The 18,353-nt window shown below is 44.7% G+C and overlaps 1 non-coding gene across 1 annotated transcript; it reads left to right on the top strand.

The window, feature by feature from the left end:
* The first annotated feature begins 17,965 nt into the window (after positions 1–17,965).
* Positions 17,966–18,037, top strand: Trnag-ucc. The gene has a single exon. It is a non-coding gene; the product is annotated as a tRNA-Gly (tRNA).
* Positions 18,038–18,353: the final 316 nt, after the last annotated feature.

Below are 18,353 nucleotides of genomic sequence, written 5' to 3'. Positions count from 1 at the left end.
GCGACAAGTGTCACTGGGCAGAATTCGCTGTAACTTTTTGTTTAGGTTTCGTACCGCACTTGATCGTTTTCCCCAATTTCTGTCCTAATGAGTTATGCTCCGGCGGCATTGCAGAATAGCTTCCCGGTACGCCACTGTGAAAGTGTGCGAAAAAACCTGGAATCCGGAGCCGTGTCAACAAAAAATTTTCGATGACAGAGAATGGCATATTTTTAGGGACAATAGGCTTCCGTTTATACTTAGTGGTGTCGTATGTTCCTTCATTGTTCTGTAACTAAATAATAAATATTCTTCATCTGGAATTGCTGCTCTTGCACTGGTCACGTTAACGGATAAAATTATTGGTTAGGGTCCGCGTGTTAGGCAAAACACTGTTTTTTTCATGTAGGCCCAAATATGTGGAGCATCATCGTGCCATCGCCCGTATATACCTTTGTTCAAATGTTTGAAATGAGAATATGTTTTTAAGTGATGGTCAATCATGAAAATTAAGACTAAAACAGTTTCTGTTTGCTGTTGTCTTTACCTTAATTTTACATTACAGAGATATACAGGACCCTTTGTACGGTATTAAGTACTGGTCGCTTGTCATCTGCAAAAATTTGGTTTGTGAGTTAACACATTACTGTAAAATGTGTCCATGTCCGCCCATATTTAGCATTTTCTTAAGCACTGTCAGTGGACCACACCATAACCACGAAAAAGATCCATATACCGTAACACCATCTGCTCTGCACTTCACTGCATGATGCGAGGTAAAGTTCTCCAGGCATTCGCCAAACCGAACCCCTTCCATAGCATAGTCACAAGATGTAGTGTGATCCATCACGCCACATCACTAGTTGCCAGTCATCCACTGGCCACTGGGTTCGCTGTTTACACCATCTCAAGCGTCACTTCGCACTGACAACAGAAATGGGCGGCTCGTAAGGAGCTGCCCGACTCTCCTACACCAGTCTTTTTAATTCTCTAAGCCCTTTGGAACTCATTCGTAATTCCATCCAATGATATCATGTGATTTTGGACAACCACTCATCACAATGCATGACGGCCTTTATCCCTCATGAGTTCTGTCTGGTCCTCATTTAGCTATGCTTGTTCTTTCGTGTTTCCACTTCAGAATCACATCGCCAACAGTTTATTACAAACATATTATAGATTTAAGGAACAATATATATATATAATTAGCAAGCAGTATAAATTCACTACCAGAGCACTCTATTAAAGTAATTTTCCTCTTACCATTGGTCACTTTCTCTCATGCTTATGCACATGTTTATATTCTGTTACAGACCACTCACATTTTTAAAATAAAAGAGGAAGTATCTTCATTTGTATGTAACTATTTGATATAATAACTAACTGGGGTGTACAATAATCGATAGCCAAGCTCCAACAACTGTGCACTTCAATTACCTTTGTATTCGGTGTAAGCAAGGAAGTACGATAAGGGCAGCGGCGCTACAGACTTAACGCTATACATTGCTTTGAACATTAGTAAACTATTGTTTACAATTGCTTCTTCTTCCTAATTTCGGTCGTGTCCACGCAGCAGTTGTTTTACATAGTAAATATTACATTGTCATCGTGAATAACAAATTTTCTGTTGTTTTCTGCTCTTAAGGGCACACGTTATCCAGAATACGACGCATTTGAATTCGGTAATGTCGCTTTATTTTTGGCAAACGTTTTGGATGACCAAGAAGAGAAGTATGCTGCTTTCGTAATACAGCATTTTCCTCAATATGGAACGACGAAGCTGATGTTCCGTCTGTGTCCTCTTCGCGAAAATACTTAGAACATACTTTGCTATGCTTGTGAAGTTGAGTACACATTGTGATATACTGACGAGACTGATTGCTGCAATTCTTCGTTGTGGACTCTTTAAGGCAGACTTCTTCGCCATGCCATGCATCGCAAGAATCGTGTCAGCATCTAGGTTTGATTCAAAGAAAGTAGCAAGCTGAAAGTTGAGTCTCCTAATGTGATGTGGAAAGAACGTACTGTATGTAAACGAAGCAAAGTTGCCGAAGTTGCTGACGAACTGTTCGGAAAACGTTTTACTTGAAGGATAAAAAACAGACCACCACAGCCTGGCGGGCTGGCCGAAAGGTTCTAGGCGCTTCAGTCTGGAACCGCGCGACCGCTACGGTCGCAGGTTCGAATCCTGCCTCGGGCATGGATGTGTGTGATGTCCTTAGGTTAGTTAGGTTTAAGTAGTTCTAAGTTCTAGGGGACTGATGACCTCAGAAGTTAAGTCCCATAGTGCTCAGAGCCATTTGAACCATTTTGAACTAAACACCACATATTTTAGATCTGCGTGTTTTTTCGTTATAGAACTTTTCACAAATGATTGCAGGGAACTCTTGACTAAAAATGTTTGCTTAATTCAAATTGTAAGTCTCAGATCACAGCCTGATGATATGGTGGTTATCTTTTCGTTGGTAGTGGTCATATTTATTGTGATACTTCATAGTTGAGTCACTGACTGCCCGTTCTTAGGAATTTGCAGTGAATTAAGAGTGCAAATTGAGACTGATAATGTGAGAGAAGCAGAAATTGGCAGTCTGAAATCGTCGTCATATTTCGAAACGCGTCCCTCAACCCTCTGTATTTTGCATATTCATCCACAAGAAATTTCTGGATACCACTGAAAAAAATCATGTCAATGTATTTATGATATAGAAAAAACCTAAATCTCTTTCTCCCCAGTAGAGATTTATTGACCAGTCTTCTGTATAATTTGAAAGTGTCCAAACAGATAACAACTTTCGTCCCACCACACATCTATGTTTGACTCAAGAAAAGCAGGAACCCGAAAGTAGAGTCATCTTCTGAACTGCTGCAAAACTGTCTTCATATAAGCTAAATAACGCTGCAATCCATGCTACTTTTTACTTTCTGCATAGATAACTGAAAACCACAGTTTCTGGATTAGCATGTTTATTCGTTATGCAGTTGTTATGAAACGATTGCAATGAACTGGATGTCACTTAGGTGTCTTGTATGTCCCTAAAGTTATCCAAGCAAGAAAAGGAGAGCTGCAGTGTAAAGTGGAATCAGAGTCACGTTTCGTATGCAGAGAATCTTCACATTATTGGGAGATGAATACTGGTTACAAGGTAGAGGGAGGTATAGTGAAAAAAAGGTTACCTACTCAGGATTCGACCCTACAACCTTTTGCTCTACCATACATGTGTATATACATATATACGAGCGCCTCGAGGAGCGGGTTTTGCGTCGACCAGCACGTCCAAACGTGTCTTCTCGTTGAGTGGGCGTAGATACCGTTATCAGTTCTATTCAGTACGGGCAGATTCAGATCAGTTTTCGGCATCTCATGGCTTGGACGTTCCAACTGCGACACGAATCATTAAAGGTGCTCCTTTAGAAACTGCAGAAGTACTGTTGAGAGCGTGGGTTGCGTGTTTGGGTGCATGTCGTTCGTTGCGATAATTCCAGTATTCTAGCACTAACTTATGGCCAGAATTAAAAAAAAAAAAAATAACGGATCGCGTGGCCACAGATCCAGTTCACAGAGTGAGTTCTGGTCGTGGAGTAAAAAGTCCCCTTCGGGAATAAAAGAGTGTGGACGTCGATCTGATTGTGTATCCCTGAGCTGACGAAAGCACCCAATATCATCAACACACGAGGGGCCGGGAGACCTGGGACTGGAAGTACCTGAGCCACGTATAACATACAGGAGGCATGATAGATGTCCACATATAGCACTAGTTGGATAATGTCTAGGGCTTGTAGCCGGTGATCTGCAAGGCTTGCTGTGACAGTCTGTAGCAAACGCCTGCCGTTAACAGCCGCTGAGCGACGGAGAGCGACTGTGAATTCAGTGTCGAGACAGCGAACGATGGTGGCGATGCTAAGGGGGGATGGTGCTCACCAATGAGCAAAAGTTGGATTTGGAGACGTTGAGGTAGCTGCCCGATGCTTTGCCGTAAGCTGGCACCCATGTCAGGGCTGCTCGAACTTCATCCGCACTGCACAGATAAATCCCTAGCTAATCTTCATAGGCCATGCAACGGGAGCGGTGCCTGAGCAACGTCGTACCTTCCAAACACTGGCGCGGACCTGAAGCTGGGGCTCCAAAGAGAGAGCACATAAAATCGTGGGAAGGGGGCAGCCTTCCCGGACAAATCATGCTATGACCAGGGCGGGTGAGGCGACCGTTTTACATAATTCTGGATGTAGCGCCGCTCAAAAGCGCAAAACTATAGTGATAATACCGCCAGGGAAACCCTTATCCTGAAGAACTGTCCGCAGATAGGAGTGGTCAACAAAGTCGAATGCCTGGCTAAAGCACCTGGGAGACGTTGGTGACGAGCAAATGCTATCATGTCTCGCTAACGGCAGAGGGCTGTACAGATATTTTTGTCACCTTCTAGGGAAGTCTGGTCGCAGGTTGTGATGTAACATGCGATCTTATTGAGACGTGATGCCTGCAGCCGTATAAATATTTTCATATTGCTGTTGAGCAATGTGACTGGTCGATAATCATGGACCCTCGATCGTCTGTGCGCTGTGTGAATGGGGATAATGATGCCATCCAGCAAGGCGCTAAGGGCAACTGTCATTGGGGACACCAGCTCTTGTGCGATGGTCGTCCAGGTGAAAGCCAACAAAGATTTAAACGTATGTAAAATTCGATGGGGTACCATCGGGCCCAAGGTATCTGTTATCAGATCCCACCTTCATTCCATCGAGTACATCGGTGGTGATGTCTTCCTGAAGTGTATGAGCGACCTCCACCAGGAGAGCGCTCGTAGTAAGTCGTGCGGCCTCTGTGATCAGTTCTGTAGAATGCATTACAACTGCATAGAATTCGCCGAAATGATTGTGGAGAGCACGACTAATGGTTTGTTCGATCCGATGCCAGTGGCCTTCCGTGTCAGTGAGAACGTGAAAGGGAGCCCTGCGTCGTCATTGTCTTTCCTTGAGGAGGTGGTACACCGATAGATGTTCTTGAGTATATGATAGAGGTTCGAGTTTGGACTACAGTTCCTTCCAGGTGACGATGCATGAGCAAGGAGATCCGCGCCTTCGTTCGGTGTACCGCCATTTGTCAGGCTGACCTGGGGAGGTCAAGTGGGCGACATTGAATTCTACAGAGCAATGACTTTGCCACACACGCTGTCGGGAGAGAGTGACGTCGCAGATGTGTGTTTCATGGTCAGTAAATGCCATGGGCCTGACTTCTAAATGCCAGGTGTCATCGGCAAGGGGATGGATGAAGTAGATGCATGACGAGTGAGTGGTGTAAATGTGTAGCCCGTTTGGGTTCTGTGGAGCTTCATCCAGGTGTCAATGAGTCACAGGCGATCTATGACCACCAGGAGAGATGCACAAGACGAATGCCATGGGAGATGGTCTGCGAGCCCTTGTGTCGAGTTGAGGCCCCACCGAGCACCACATCACCTAGCGGACCTGTGAAGAGCGGTGTGACCTGCTCGGCGAGGATAGTATCTGTCATGATGGCAGCTAAAGCCAAACGATGCATAGATATTAATGATACGCCACAGCCGGCCGCGGTGGCCGTGCGGTTCTAGGGGCGTCAGTCCGGAACCGCGTGACTGCTACGGTCGCAGGTTCGAATCCTGCCTCGGTCATGGATGTGTGTGATGTGCTTAGGTTAGTTAGGAGTAGTTCTAGGGGACTGATGACATCAGGTTTTAAGTCCCATTGTGCTCAGAGCCATTTGAACCATTTTTTTGATACGCCACACCAAATAGGGGAGGGCCATATCCCTTGTGGTGGGGCTGTATACAACATCCTCTGCAGGAAGCCCATCGCCTAAGAGGATGGCAACGATGTTACCAATGTCAGAGGCATGAGAGACAATGGTGGGTACCCAATGCACCCTTGGAAGTCAGCAATGAACACCTCCTGTAGGAGTGCAATTTCAACATCTGCAGAGTAGATGGTGTCTCGGAACATGGCCACTTTGTGAGGGGCTCAGACAATGGAAAGATTCATTGTGGCGACACGATATTTGTGTATACAGTCCCTTTCAGTCGATGCAAAATGAGTGATGGAAGCATCAAAAACGGTTCAAATGGCTCTGAGCACTATGGGGCTTAACATCTCAGGTCATCAGTCCCCTAGAACTTAGAACAACTTAAACATAACTAACCTAAGGACATCACACACATCCATGCCCAAGGCAGGATGTGAACCTGCTACCGTAGCGGTCGCGCGGTTCCAGACTGAAGCCCCTGGAAGCGTTCAGCCGCACCGGCTGGCGATGGAAGCATCCAGTGGGTGTAGACCCATGGGTCTGCCGCAACGGCCATGGTTACTGGCTCCTTATGAGGTGCTCCCTTTCGGACAGACTGGTGGTCTGATCCGCTTCTTCTTCACCATCATCAGCCCATGATGACGACGTCGAAGACAGGTGACGGTCGTTTACTATTGGAACGGGGGAAGCAGCAGCTGCGACAAAAGCTGTGGAGGATCTGTCGTCACATACTGGCAACTGTGAGCATGTATTCTGAATTGAGAGAAGGTCCATCACAGGACCGGCGCCAGGAGTGGCCGCACCTTGTAGCTGGACGCAATGTGGAAGGTGGCCATCAGACATCCGGTCGTCATATCGCGAGGCCATCTGAAGGAGAGCGTCGTCGGAGAGTGTCCGTCGGCGTTTCTTTTACTTCCTGGACGATCCTTGTTTTATTCTGTACCCGTCTGGATAAGAGCAGAAGTTGCACGACGTATAGTTACACATCCATGTTTAATACAGGGTCGTCCAGCACCGTCCTGAGATTGGATAGACCTGGTGCGAGCAGTGGAGGTGACGCCATGCTGGTCTCGTCCGCGCGTTGTGCTGCGGTTGGTGGCGTTGACGATGCTTCAGGCGCAACCTCAAGTGGCGTGGCAGGGTTCTGTTCTACCGTCACGTAGGTGACAGGTATCGACGTGACGGTCGATGCAAGGCACGCTTCACCCAGAGGTGTCTGTTTCAAACGTCGGCGTAAACATTCGGACTGTACACGTCGTTTGTAGCCACATGCTGCACACATTCGTGGCTGGCCATCGTACGTGAAGATGGACCGCACATCGCCAGTCATCAAGTATGATGGAATGTTTTTCGTCAGCTGAATTTTGATATGCTGGACGCCATTTAACACAGGGTAGGTCGTAAATGTTTGCCACTTCTACGCGAGGTGACTAGACGTTGCCATATGGTTGGAAAGCGGCAGTGACTACTTGCGGAGGCGCCTCGAACGGGAGCTCCAGCACCAACAATGTTTGGAGACGAATCCCACGTGGTCTATCGTCACCGCACCTACATGTCCATCAGAGAGTTTAAATTTTAGTCTTGGATGTTCGGCCTGAAACGTTACTTTGATCGTCGCACGGCGACAAGCGTGCGCCGTGAGATACGTTATCAGTGGCCTCTACACACACACAAATACCACGACGCGGAGCAGTTCCGCTTAGGGCCGACTCTCCAGTAATTCATAACACCAGATGTGTATTTGGTAACACATCCTGCTGCCTCAAGGCTGCTACTTTCGAGTTACGGATATTGCTCGCTAAATGGCCGGGGTATCGTTTTCACGACTTAACTTTAGTGCATCATACTTCAGTCAGTTGGTACGAAATATTTATAAATTATATACGGAAATCTTCATCGTGAATCAGGATATCTATTAGTCAAAACAGGATCCTGTGTGTGTGTGTGTGTGTGTGTGTGTGTGTGTGTGTGTGTATGTGTGTGTGTGTGTGTGTGTGAGGAGAGAGAGAGAGATGCAATTAGAGTGCATTTAGAATGCCTAACCCATTTGAAGAGACACCTACGAGTCGACTGTGGGTGTGCGTCACACACTGCTCTCAATGTTCTCTTTTTTTCAAACAGTACTTTTTCCTTAATTTATTAGTTACCTCGGAAAATTACACCATGACATATTAATGGGTGAAAACATTCATAATCCGAAAGTATGCTGCCCCCCTGCATATAGGAAATTCGTCATTCATAATCAATTGCAGTTTAAAAGAACAGTAATGTCCATAGCTATAAAAGTATAAGAAAACTGTATTGTATTGTATTGTAGTGAACTGGGGACCTAGAAACGACGGAGAGGCTTCGTCCCACCGTAGCCCTCAGTGGTTCACAACCCCATAACAGGCCACTGCAGTCCACTCACCCCACCGCCGCCCCACACCGAACCCAGGGTTATGAACTGACCTCATTTACGTATTACTAAAGCTATTAGTGGCTTAGAAAGGGGCTCAATATGCAGTCACAAAACCTTTTATCAATTGATCAATAATACAAAATGTACAACAGGTGGCAAAGAAAATTTGAAATTTAAACTGAAAGCAGTACTTCTCATCAAAGCACTCCATTCATTAGACGAATTCGTTAAACATTGGTAACTTGAGTATTGTAATGGACTTTTTTGTTGAATATTTGCTCTTTTTGTAAAAAAAAGTAAATGTTTATTACATTTAAGACACCGTGATATTTGCTGTCTGCAAGTCCACAACATGCAGACATAGACACGAGCATATTTGTATGTACATGACTTGTGACCTGACTCACTACGTATCATTGTGATAGAAATCATGCAAATCGTCTGACAAACATCTTACTAAATGTGATTGTGCTTCTGCGAAGTTTAATTTGATCTGTTACCAAAACTCAATACCGAAACACGTAGTCCCAAAGCTATAACAGTCTTGGTGAACTGCTATGCCCTGTAGTTACCGCATATAATTTAGTAATTGGTTAGTTTCCTTCGTGTGTTCAGCAGCTAGCAAACTGAGCATATTTGGAAACAAACCGTGCTCTCAATGGACGCAACAAACAAAAAAAGTGTGTACTCAAGGCATTCTGCGTAGCGCGGCTTAAAGTGCCTTATCTGTATTAGTCCCGCAGTGGCCAGGAGATACGGTGAGAACCGAAGTGTGGGTCAATTAAAACACAGAGCGAACTTCAGGAGATAAGACACATTGTATCCACACCAGCTGTTCTCACAGGATGTCATTATTAGGCAGCATTCAGCGAACAATGATCTCGCTTCTAAGTAACTGAGCACTAAAAGGCGAATCAGCTGCCTCAACTGTCATTCTGCCTTCCTCACCAAAAGTTTAGCATGCGAACATAATCGCGTTCTTTTTAACAAAGAACATTCTAAATCCTTTTGTAAGTGTTTGTATATAGTGAAATCTTCGAATCTCCCTCTAACTGCCACTGTCTTCATTTGTCTCTCTCCCACTGTTTCCTTCTTCTCCCGTTGATCTACAGTATATCAAATCAAATGGTTTAAATGGCTCTGAGCATTATGGGACTTAACATCTGAGGTCATCAGTCCCCTAGAACTTAGAACTACTTAAACTAACCTAAGGACATCACACACATCCATGCCCGAGGCAGGATTCGAACCTGCGACCGTAGCGGTCGCATGGTTCCAGACTGAAGCACCTAGAACCCCACGGTCGCACCGGCCTGCATATCCCACTGCCATTGTCTCCTCTCTCACTTGCACTGTCTCCTTTCGTCTTTCTTTCCAGCTGCCACATTCTCCAACATACCTCAGCTGGTCACAAACTCAGGGGGTCCAACTTATCTTTTTCCTCTATATCCCAGTGTTTAAAATTTGGATCCAAAATGCGCCCTCCACCATTTCTTAAAGTTCACCAGTCTGGGAGGGTCCAATGTCTCCAAGTCACCTTTCACCTGTATTTTTCATTTCCAATGTCTCCTCTCACTTTTTCTCCCACTGCTTCTGTCTACACCCATCTCTCTTTCCCTTTTATTGCCACTTACTCTTACTGACCATCAATATTTCCTCTCTCTTTCACTCTCACCACTGCTGTGTTCATTCATCTCTCTTTATCTTCCACTGCCACTCTTTCTGTCCCACCATCTCCGTCTCCTCTCCCTATCTTTCCAACTGGCACTGCCTCCTCTCACTTCCACTGCCACTGTTTCTCTGTTATTCTCTTTCTGCGCAAATAAGCGCAAGTACTTTCACGTGCCAAAATTTTTGGTGAGGAAGGCGGAAAGAGGGTTCAGGCAGTTGATTCCTCCAATTATCCGTCAGAGTCTTTTAACGCGGAACATTTTCGTCTTTTTGTGTTCCCGACAGGAGCATTTTTCAGCTGGTTCTCCAGTGTATGTAGTTAGTGTGGAGAAGTGTGCTCGAGTCGGCCTACATTCTATATAAGTTGTCGCTGCGACCAGGGTCCATTTGACACTTGCCCGACAGCCGTCTCTACGGCATCGTGTACACGGTCGTGGCATTGATGGTCGTTCAGCGGGTTTCACATCGAAGCGGCAAGGAATTAAGTTTATAGACGCAGCAGTAGGGAAAAAAGAATCCATCATATTTCTCTTGCTTTTGGCTGAAATTTCTCCACTTACTTGTATAGCTGCCTCGATTCGTTGAAGTCCAATTATCATTAATGCTGCTCCTTTCCACTTGTCAGGCACAAAGCTGAGCAGACTGACATAGGCTTTCCCAACATATATAGAAAAATCAGCATCCAAGTTCAAATATCTTTGAAAAATTCTCCATTTGTAGTTCAATATTCCGGAGGCGCATTATAGGTATCCTCGAGCTCTGGAATGACGGTAATTCAAAATTCTCTTTGCAACTGTTGTTGGTAGAAGGAGGTGGCTGAGCAGCCTGAGAGTCACATACCTCACGAAAAAGTCATCCCATGACATCCTCAGCCGCCCGTGTTGCTCATCGAATGTTGGTGTATGCATTCGAAAGTACTTGCAGAATTTCTCGGTTTCGCTCCAAAGCCGTCGAAGTAAGACGCGATACGCTCTGCTTCCATTCTTTTAAATTAATTGAATGAATCCATTGTACTCCGTTTCTCTTTCTTTTCAGGCGACGATAAATGAAACCCATGCTAGAATTTCATTTGACTGGGACTGGGACTGTACTTGATAGACTGGGAAGGAATAAAATGAATGCGATTCCTTGCACACCAGTCGGGGGATAAGTGTGAAATAGTTGCGACGTTATAAGGAGTAAACGGCCGTTTGGACGGCTGCCGAACACGTGTGAAAGGAACGTAAAACAACCACACGTCGCCTTCCACCGAGGTGACAAAAGTCATGGGATACCTCCTAATATCGTGTTGGACCTCCTTCTGCCAACTCGACTTGATATGCACTCAACAACTCATTGGAAGTCCCATGTAGAAACAGTGAGCCATGACTGCTTCTATAGCCGTCCGTAATTGCAAAAGTGTTGCCGGTGCAGAATTTTGTGCAAGAAATGACGTCTTGATTATGTCTGGTAAATGGGTGCCCAAATCATTTGCTCGAACTGCCCAGAATGTTCTTCAAACCAATCACGAACGGTTGTGGTCCGGTACAGAGTGCACTGTCATCCTTAAATTTTCCATTATTGTTTGGGAACGTTAAGTCCATGAATGGCCGAAAATGGTCTCCAAGTAGTCGAACATAATCAGTTACAGTCAGTGATCGGTTCAGCTAGATCAGAGGACGGAGTCTATTCCCAAGAGTCCATCCCATGTTAACACAGACCACACCATTATGGAGTCACCACCAGCTTGCAGAGTGCCTTATTGACAACTTGGGTCCATGGCTTCATAGGCTCTGCACCACGCTCTTACCGACTGAAATCGAGGCTCATCGTCCAGACCACGGTTTTCAGGCGTCTAGGGTCCAGCCGATATGGTCACGAGCCCAGGAGAGGCGGTGCAGCCGGTGTCGTGTTGTTAGCTAGGGCACTCGCTTCCATGCTCTCCTCAAATAGCCCATTAACGCCAAATTTCACTGCACTGTCCTTACGGATACGTTCGTCGTACGACCTACACTGACTTCTGTGGTCGCTTCACCCGGTTTTGTCTGTCTGTTAGCACAGTCAACTGTACGTAAGCGACGTTGCTCCCGGTCGTTAAGTGAAAGTCGTCGGTCACTGCACTGTCCACAGTGAGGGGTAATGCCAGTAATTTGGTACTCTCGGCGCATTCTTGATAAAGTGGATCGCGGAATACTGAATTCGCTAACGATTTCCGAAACAGAATCTCCCACGCGTCTGACTCCAACAATTATTCCACGTTCAAATTCTGTTAATTCCGATCGTGCGGCTCTAATCACGTCGAAATCTTTCACGTGAATCACGTGAGTAGAAATGACTGTTCCGCCAATTCAGTGCCCTTTTATACCTTGTCTACGCGATACTAGCGTCATCTGTATATGTGCACATCGCTATCCCATGACTTTCGTCATCTCAGAGAATACGCTATATTGCTGCTCTGAATAATCACGCTTGACATCGACAGGACTTGCACTACACAAAACATTGTCTTCGTTTCGACCACGTTAAAAGGCGGGACTTTAATTCCTATACTGTATTTTCATGTGTTACTAGCTGTACCAGGCCACGCTGTCCTGTGGCTCAGACTGATTAAACGGAAAAGAAAGACAAGAGGAAGCTTCTAACATGTATGGAAACTGGATAACGTCCTAATTTCCTTCTGTCCCCTGTCCCTGTCCATCGCCTCCTCACCCTCTCTTTAGCCATCTCTTCCTCCTTCCCCCTCTCTCTGTCCACCATCTTCTCCTCCCCCTTCCTCTCCACCTCCTCCTGCCCCCTCCTCTGTCCATTTCCTCCTTTCCGCTCCCTATTTCCATTTCCTCCCACCCTCCCATCCATCTCCTCTCCTCTCCCATCTCTCTAACTCTGAGCATTGTTTATTTTTATTGCAAATTCAGATTCTGTTCCAATAATAAGCCGATAAGCCAGAAATGCGGTTTTCTTTTTTCTGTAAAAACGATGTATGAGGAAGAAAACAATGCAGCACATTGTTGTTTATACAATTTGTGTTTTAAAAAAATGGTACAAATGGCTCTGAGCACTATGGGACTTAACATCTGAGGCCATCAGTCCCCTAGAACTTAGAACTACTTAAACCTAACTAACCTAAGGACATCACACACACCCACTCCCGAAGTAGGATTCTGATCTGCGACCGTTGCGGTCGCACAGTTTCAGACTGAAGCGCCTATAACCGCTCGGCCATTATGTTTAAAAACGTGTATAATGAGAAAGAATATACACGGAGAGTACATTTTGTCTAATGGTTTAAAAGACTCACTATCGTACACAGATCAAAAAAAGTTTCGCATCACTTCGCTTCCGAGAATTACGGAACCTGTGCCGAAAATTGGAATAGAGATCAACATAAACATCACTTCCGCCCTTTTTATTGCTCATGAAAACCACACATTACATGTTGTTCCATCATACAGCGAGACCTTCAGAGATGCTGGTCCAGATTGCTGTACACTCCGGTACCTCTAATACCCAGTAGCACGTCCACTTGCATTGATCCATGCCTGTATTCGTCGTGGCATACTGCTGTACACACCAGTACCTCTAATACCCAGTAGCACGTCCTCTTGCATTGATGCATGCCTGTATTCGTCGTGGCATACTAACCACAAGTTTGTCAAGGCACTATTGTTCCAGATTGTCTCACTCCTCAACGGCGATTCGGCGTAGATCTCTCAGAGTGGTTGGTGGGTCATGTCGTCCATAAACAGCCCAGGCATGTTTGATAAGGTTCATGTCTGGAGAACATGCTGGCCACGGTAGTCGAGCGATGTCGTTATCCTGAGGGAAGTCATTCACAAGATGTGCACGATGGGGGGACGAATTGTCGTCCATGAAGACGAATGCCTGGCCAATATGCTGCCGATATGGTTGCACCGTCGGTCGGAAGATCGCACAGCCGTTAGGCGCCTTCCATGATCACAGTGTGTCTAAGGCATTCAGCCTGACTGGGTTGCCTCCAGACACGTCTCAGACGATTGTCTGGTTGAAGGCACATGCGACACTCATCGGTGAAGAGAACGCGATGCCAATCCTGAGCGGTTCATTCGGTGTGCTGTTGGGCCCATCTGTACCGCGCTGCATGGTGTGCAAATATGGTCGCCATGGACGTCGGGAGTGTAGTTGCGCATCATGCAGCCTATTGTGCGCAGTTTGAGTCGGAACACGACGTCCTGTGGCTGCAAGAAAAGCATTATTCAACATGGTTGCGTTGCTGTCAGGGTTCCTCCGAGCCGTAATCCGCGGCTAGCGGTCATCCACTTTAGTAATAACCCTCGGAAGGCTTGAGCGAGGCATTTCATCGACAGTTCCTGTTTCTCTGTATCTCCGACATGTCCGAACAACATCGATTTGGTTCACTCGGAGACGCCTGGACACCCCTTGCTGAGAGCCCTTCCAGGCACAAACTAACAATGCGGGCGCAATCGACCTGCAGTATTGACCGTCTAGGCATGGTTTAACTACAGAGAACAAGAGTCCTGTACCTCCTTCCTGGTGGAATGACTGGAACTGATTGGCTGTCGGATCCCCTCCGTCTAATAGGTGCTGCTAATGCTTGTTTGTTTACGTCTTTGGGCGGATTTAGTGACAGTCAAAAAGACTGTGTCTGTGATACAATATCCACAGTCAACGTCTGTCTTCAGGAGTTCTGGGAACCTGGATGGTGCGAAGCTTTTTTTGATGTGTGTACTTGAAACAATCTACGACAAAGCAGAGGATTTTTATAGCAGAGGATTTTCTTTCTCACTGTAAGTTTTAACAGAGAAACTGTACATAGTTTTGCAAAGGAAATGTAGTCTATGTCTGTTTGAAGGTTTAATAAAATATTGTTTAAAATTTGAAGTAAGTCGGTTTCAGTCATTTCAGTTTACTGTCGATGTAAAATTTGCTTTATGTCGTAATCTGCTTTTTATAAAGGCTTGGTAACTTCGTATCACGGCAATCATTCAACTAATAGATTCTATGTGTTGTCAAAACAAACTGCAGTGTAACATTTCCAGTGTTGAGATGGATTTATAGCACATTTCGAGAAAAACAAACTTTATTTTTGCAAACAACCTTTCACTATTATGTATTTTGAACGTATATTTGTAAATTTGTTCATATATTAATACAAATGTTAACGTAACGTATAAGAACTAGAAGTAAATCGGTCAAGTACTTTTTGAGATTTTTGGTAAGAATGTTTCCTTTTCATGCATAACATGTATGTTTATATTTTATATATATTAAAAATAGACAGCAAATGTCCGTCTGAATTTTCATTAGAGTATCGTGTGAAAATTTGAAGAAAACCAGTCATGAACTTTTTGAGATTTTCGGTAACATCCATTCCCATTCATATATTAAATATTTAGTTCATACATGATACACAGTGCGTCCCAAAATAATGTATATACTCTTTGAAACAGAATATCTCTTAAATTAAAAGAGACAGAAATACAATTTTTATAGGTAATAATTTAGAAAGCGGTGAAGAACATAGCAATACTTTCTTTTGTTTCAGGATTGTGAGCAAACATGGTGTTATCGTTTGAACAACGGAAATGGGTGATAAAGTGTTACTGGAAAACAGAGAATGTGAGTACGATACGCCGACGTTGGGGAGTTGAATTTGGAACACCACCTGCCGAGCGGGATTAGCCGAGTGGTCTTAGGCGCTGTAGTAATGGACTGTGCGACTGGTCCCGGCGGAGCTTCGAGTCCCCCCTAGGACATGGGTGTGTGTGTTTGTTCTTAGGATAATTTAGGTTAAGTAATGTGTAAGCTTAGGGACTGATGACCTTAGCAGTTAAGTCCCATAAATTTCACACATATTTGAACATTTTTTGGAACACTGCCACCGACAAAAGTAACACAAGAATCAGAGATAAGTCTGAAGTCGAAGGAACGTGCACGATATGAAGCAGTACATGGCGGACACAAGAGAAGTCCAACAGACAATAAGAGTGTTGATGCAGTAATCCAGGCATACACACGATCCCCGGAGAAATCTGTAAGGCAATGCTCTCGTGAGACCGGGATCTGCAGAAGCAGTGTTCACAGAATTTTGCGGTCTCACAACTTTAAGCCTTATATTCCAAGACTTCTCTATGCTCTTAACGAAGATGATCCTGATATTCTAAGTGAATTTCGTGAGTGGTTCATTAACAGATGTGAAGAAGAGCAACTTTTCCAGGATCGAATTCTGTGGTCAGATGAAGCGACGTTTAAACTTGATCGAAAAATTAATTACAATAGTTGCGTGTACTGGACCAAGGACAATCTATACGAAACCGACCAAAGGCATGTTAACCTACCAGGAGTAACAATCTGGTGAGGCCTAGAGGATTAATCGGGCCGTACTTCTACGGCGACACTGTCACGGGAGAGTCGTACTTTCAAATGTTGGAAAAAATAACTCCCGGTCTTAGCGTTGTGTTAGGAAATGAAGATTATTACTTCCGACAGGATGGGGCGCCACCTCACTTTCATCCTGGATGTGAGGGCATTTCTCAATCGCACATTCCCTGCCAGATGGATAGGACGATGAGAGAGTGTGAAGTATTCCACTCGATCTCCAGATTTAACTCCACTAGACTTCTTTCTGTGGGGTACTCTTAAGAACACAGTATATGCTGCGAGACCATACACACTGGACGATCTTATAGAGCAAATTGAGCAAGCTATTGCTGCTATTCCGTTGGAAACTATAAAGCTGGCGTGTCGCTCAGTTGTTAAGTCGTTTTCAACGGTGTATTGCAATAGACGGACACCAGTTTGCACATTTACCACCTTAAGTCGGGCCATGAGGCACCTAACACCTCTAAAATTGTATTTCTAAGCCCTTTCATCAAAGAGATGTTCAGTTTCAAAGAGTGTATACATTATTTTGGGACAACCTGTGTATTGAAAAATTAGTATACTAAAACACGCGCATACTAGAATGAAGCGAGTGCCAAATCTTCAAGTAAATCAGATGACTGCTTTTCGAGTTTTGCGAGCACAAACAAACGCAAGCTGATTTACTTTACTTCTTCACATTATTCCAAAACAAAAAATGGCCAGCATACTGTTGATGGTTAACACAAACAAATGTACTTAGGTGATAAATGGATGTTTCGTTAAGTTCCTTTCTAATTTTTACCTAATAATTGTATTGTGTCACCCCCAAATCAGTTGCTCAAGGAGAACTAGATGACCTGAACATCGGATCTGGAATCATCGAAGAACAAGAGCGGTACGTTTCCGGACCTGCGTTCCTGTTTAAAATATTACGTACTCACTCCCCTCTACAAGTTCTACAAGTTTGTAACGGGAATTCCCGAACACACTGTGTAGCCTATAGACATGACACTGTGATGAGTGTTTTACGCTTAGACAAATTCAGCAGGTAATTTACTGAGACTCGTGTAGTTATATGGTTGTTTTCTCAATTTGTTGAAACCAGTGTCTTTCTAATATGATACAAAAACATAGTGATAGTATTATCTGCGTAAAATGTAGACTATTATACAAATTCTCAACTGGCTTTGGACTTACATACACTGCATTCAAAGTCGGATACACCTGTAAATGCTTTCGCAAAGACAGATGAAACAGTTAAACACATGGAAAAGTGATGAATGCTCACTTTGTAAAGCGTGGTGCGTGAAAGGCACAGATCTGCGGTCGAGTTCTGGCCACTTTGCAAGAGTGCATAAGCCCTACAGGTAACTAACGAGAAGCCTTTTACTTTCCAAAATGTAGCGTCCAGACTTGCGTGAGAGCTATGGAGAAGAGCATTTACATCACCGTGAAATGTGGGAAATGAGGTTAAAATTCATCTTTTTCTTTCCAAGTGCAGTACAGTTACGACAATATCAATATGGATGAATTACCAAGTGAGACCTCTTTCCGGAAGAGAGTAAAATTCTGGCACTAGAAAGCGAAATACATCGTTCGACCATTGTCACAAAAAACGTGTTTCACTCGCAGCCTAATTAATGTGAACTGTCGAGTACAGTTTTGTTTCCTGGAGTCGAGGTGAACGACCAGCTTGTTATCTGAACGGCCTCCGAGAGAAACCGCATCACGCTGTGTGTGACGTCACAGCGAAAGCAGAAGTACCGCTTGGAGTGGATCCCACAAGCCTCGAATCTACTGCGTGGGCGATGGTGGTGTAATGGTCAGCATAGTTGCCTTCCAAGCAGTTGATCCGGGTTCGATTCCCGGCCATCGCATGTATTTTAACTTTCCCCTCTCTTTACGGGAGTCAAGTGTCAATTTGTAGTAGGAATCAGACTGTTAATTAAGCTCTACATATACAGTAGAACACATTGCGTGTTTGTGAAATGCAGTATTGTTGCTCCCAGTCACGAAATATTGCTTTATTTCCACGAACTAACTTTTCGAGCTTTTCAAGGCGCATCTTCAGTAGACGCATGCCGACGTTTGCACACTCATGAAGCTGGGCACTGGAGTTCGTTTCATGTGGCAAACATCTGCACGCCTTATTTGAAGATATGACGCAAAAAGCTCGAGAACTAATTTATGAAA

This window comes from Schistocerca americana, chromosome 6 (genome assembly GCF_021461395.2).
Source record: "Schistocerca americana isolate TAMUIC-IGC-003095 chromosome 6, iqSchAmer2.1, whole genome shotgun sequence".
In the NCBI taxonomy this organism is placed as follows: domain Eukaryota; kingdom Metazoa; phylum Arthropoda; class Insecta; order Orthoptera; family Acrididae; genus Schistocerca; species Schistocerca americana.
Note: the sequence above shows the minus strand (reverse complement) of the source record. Positions and strands in the feature narration are given on the sequence as shown.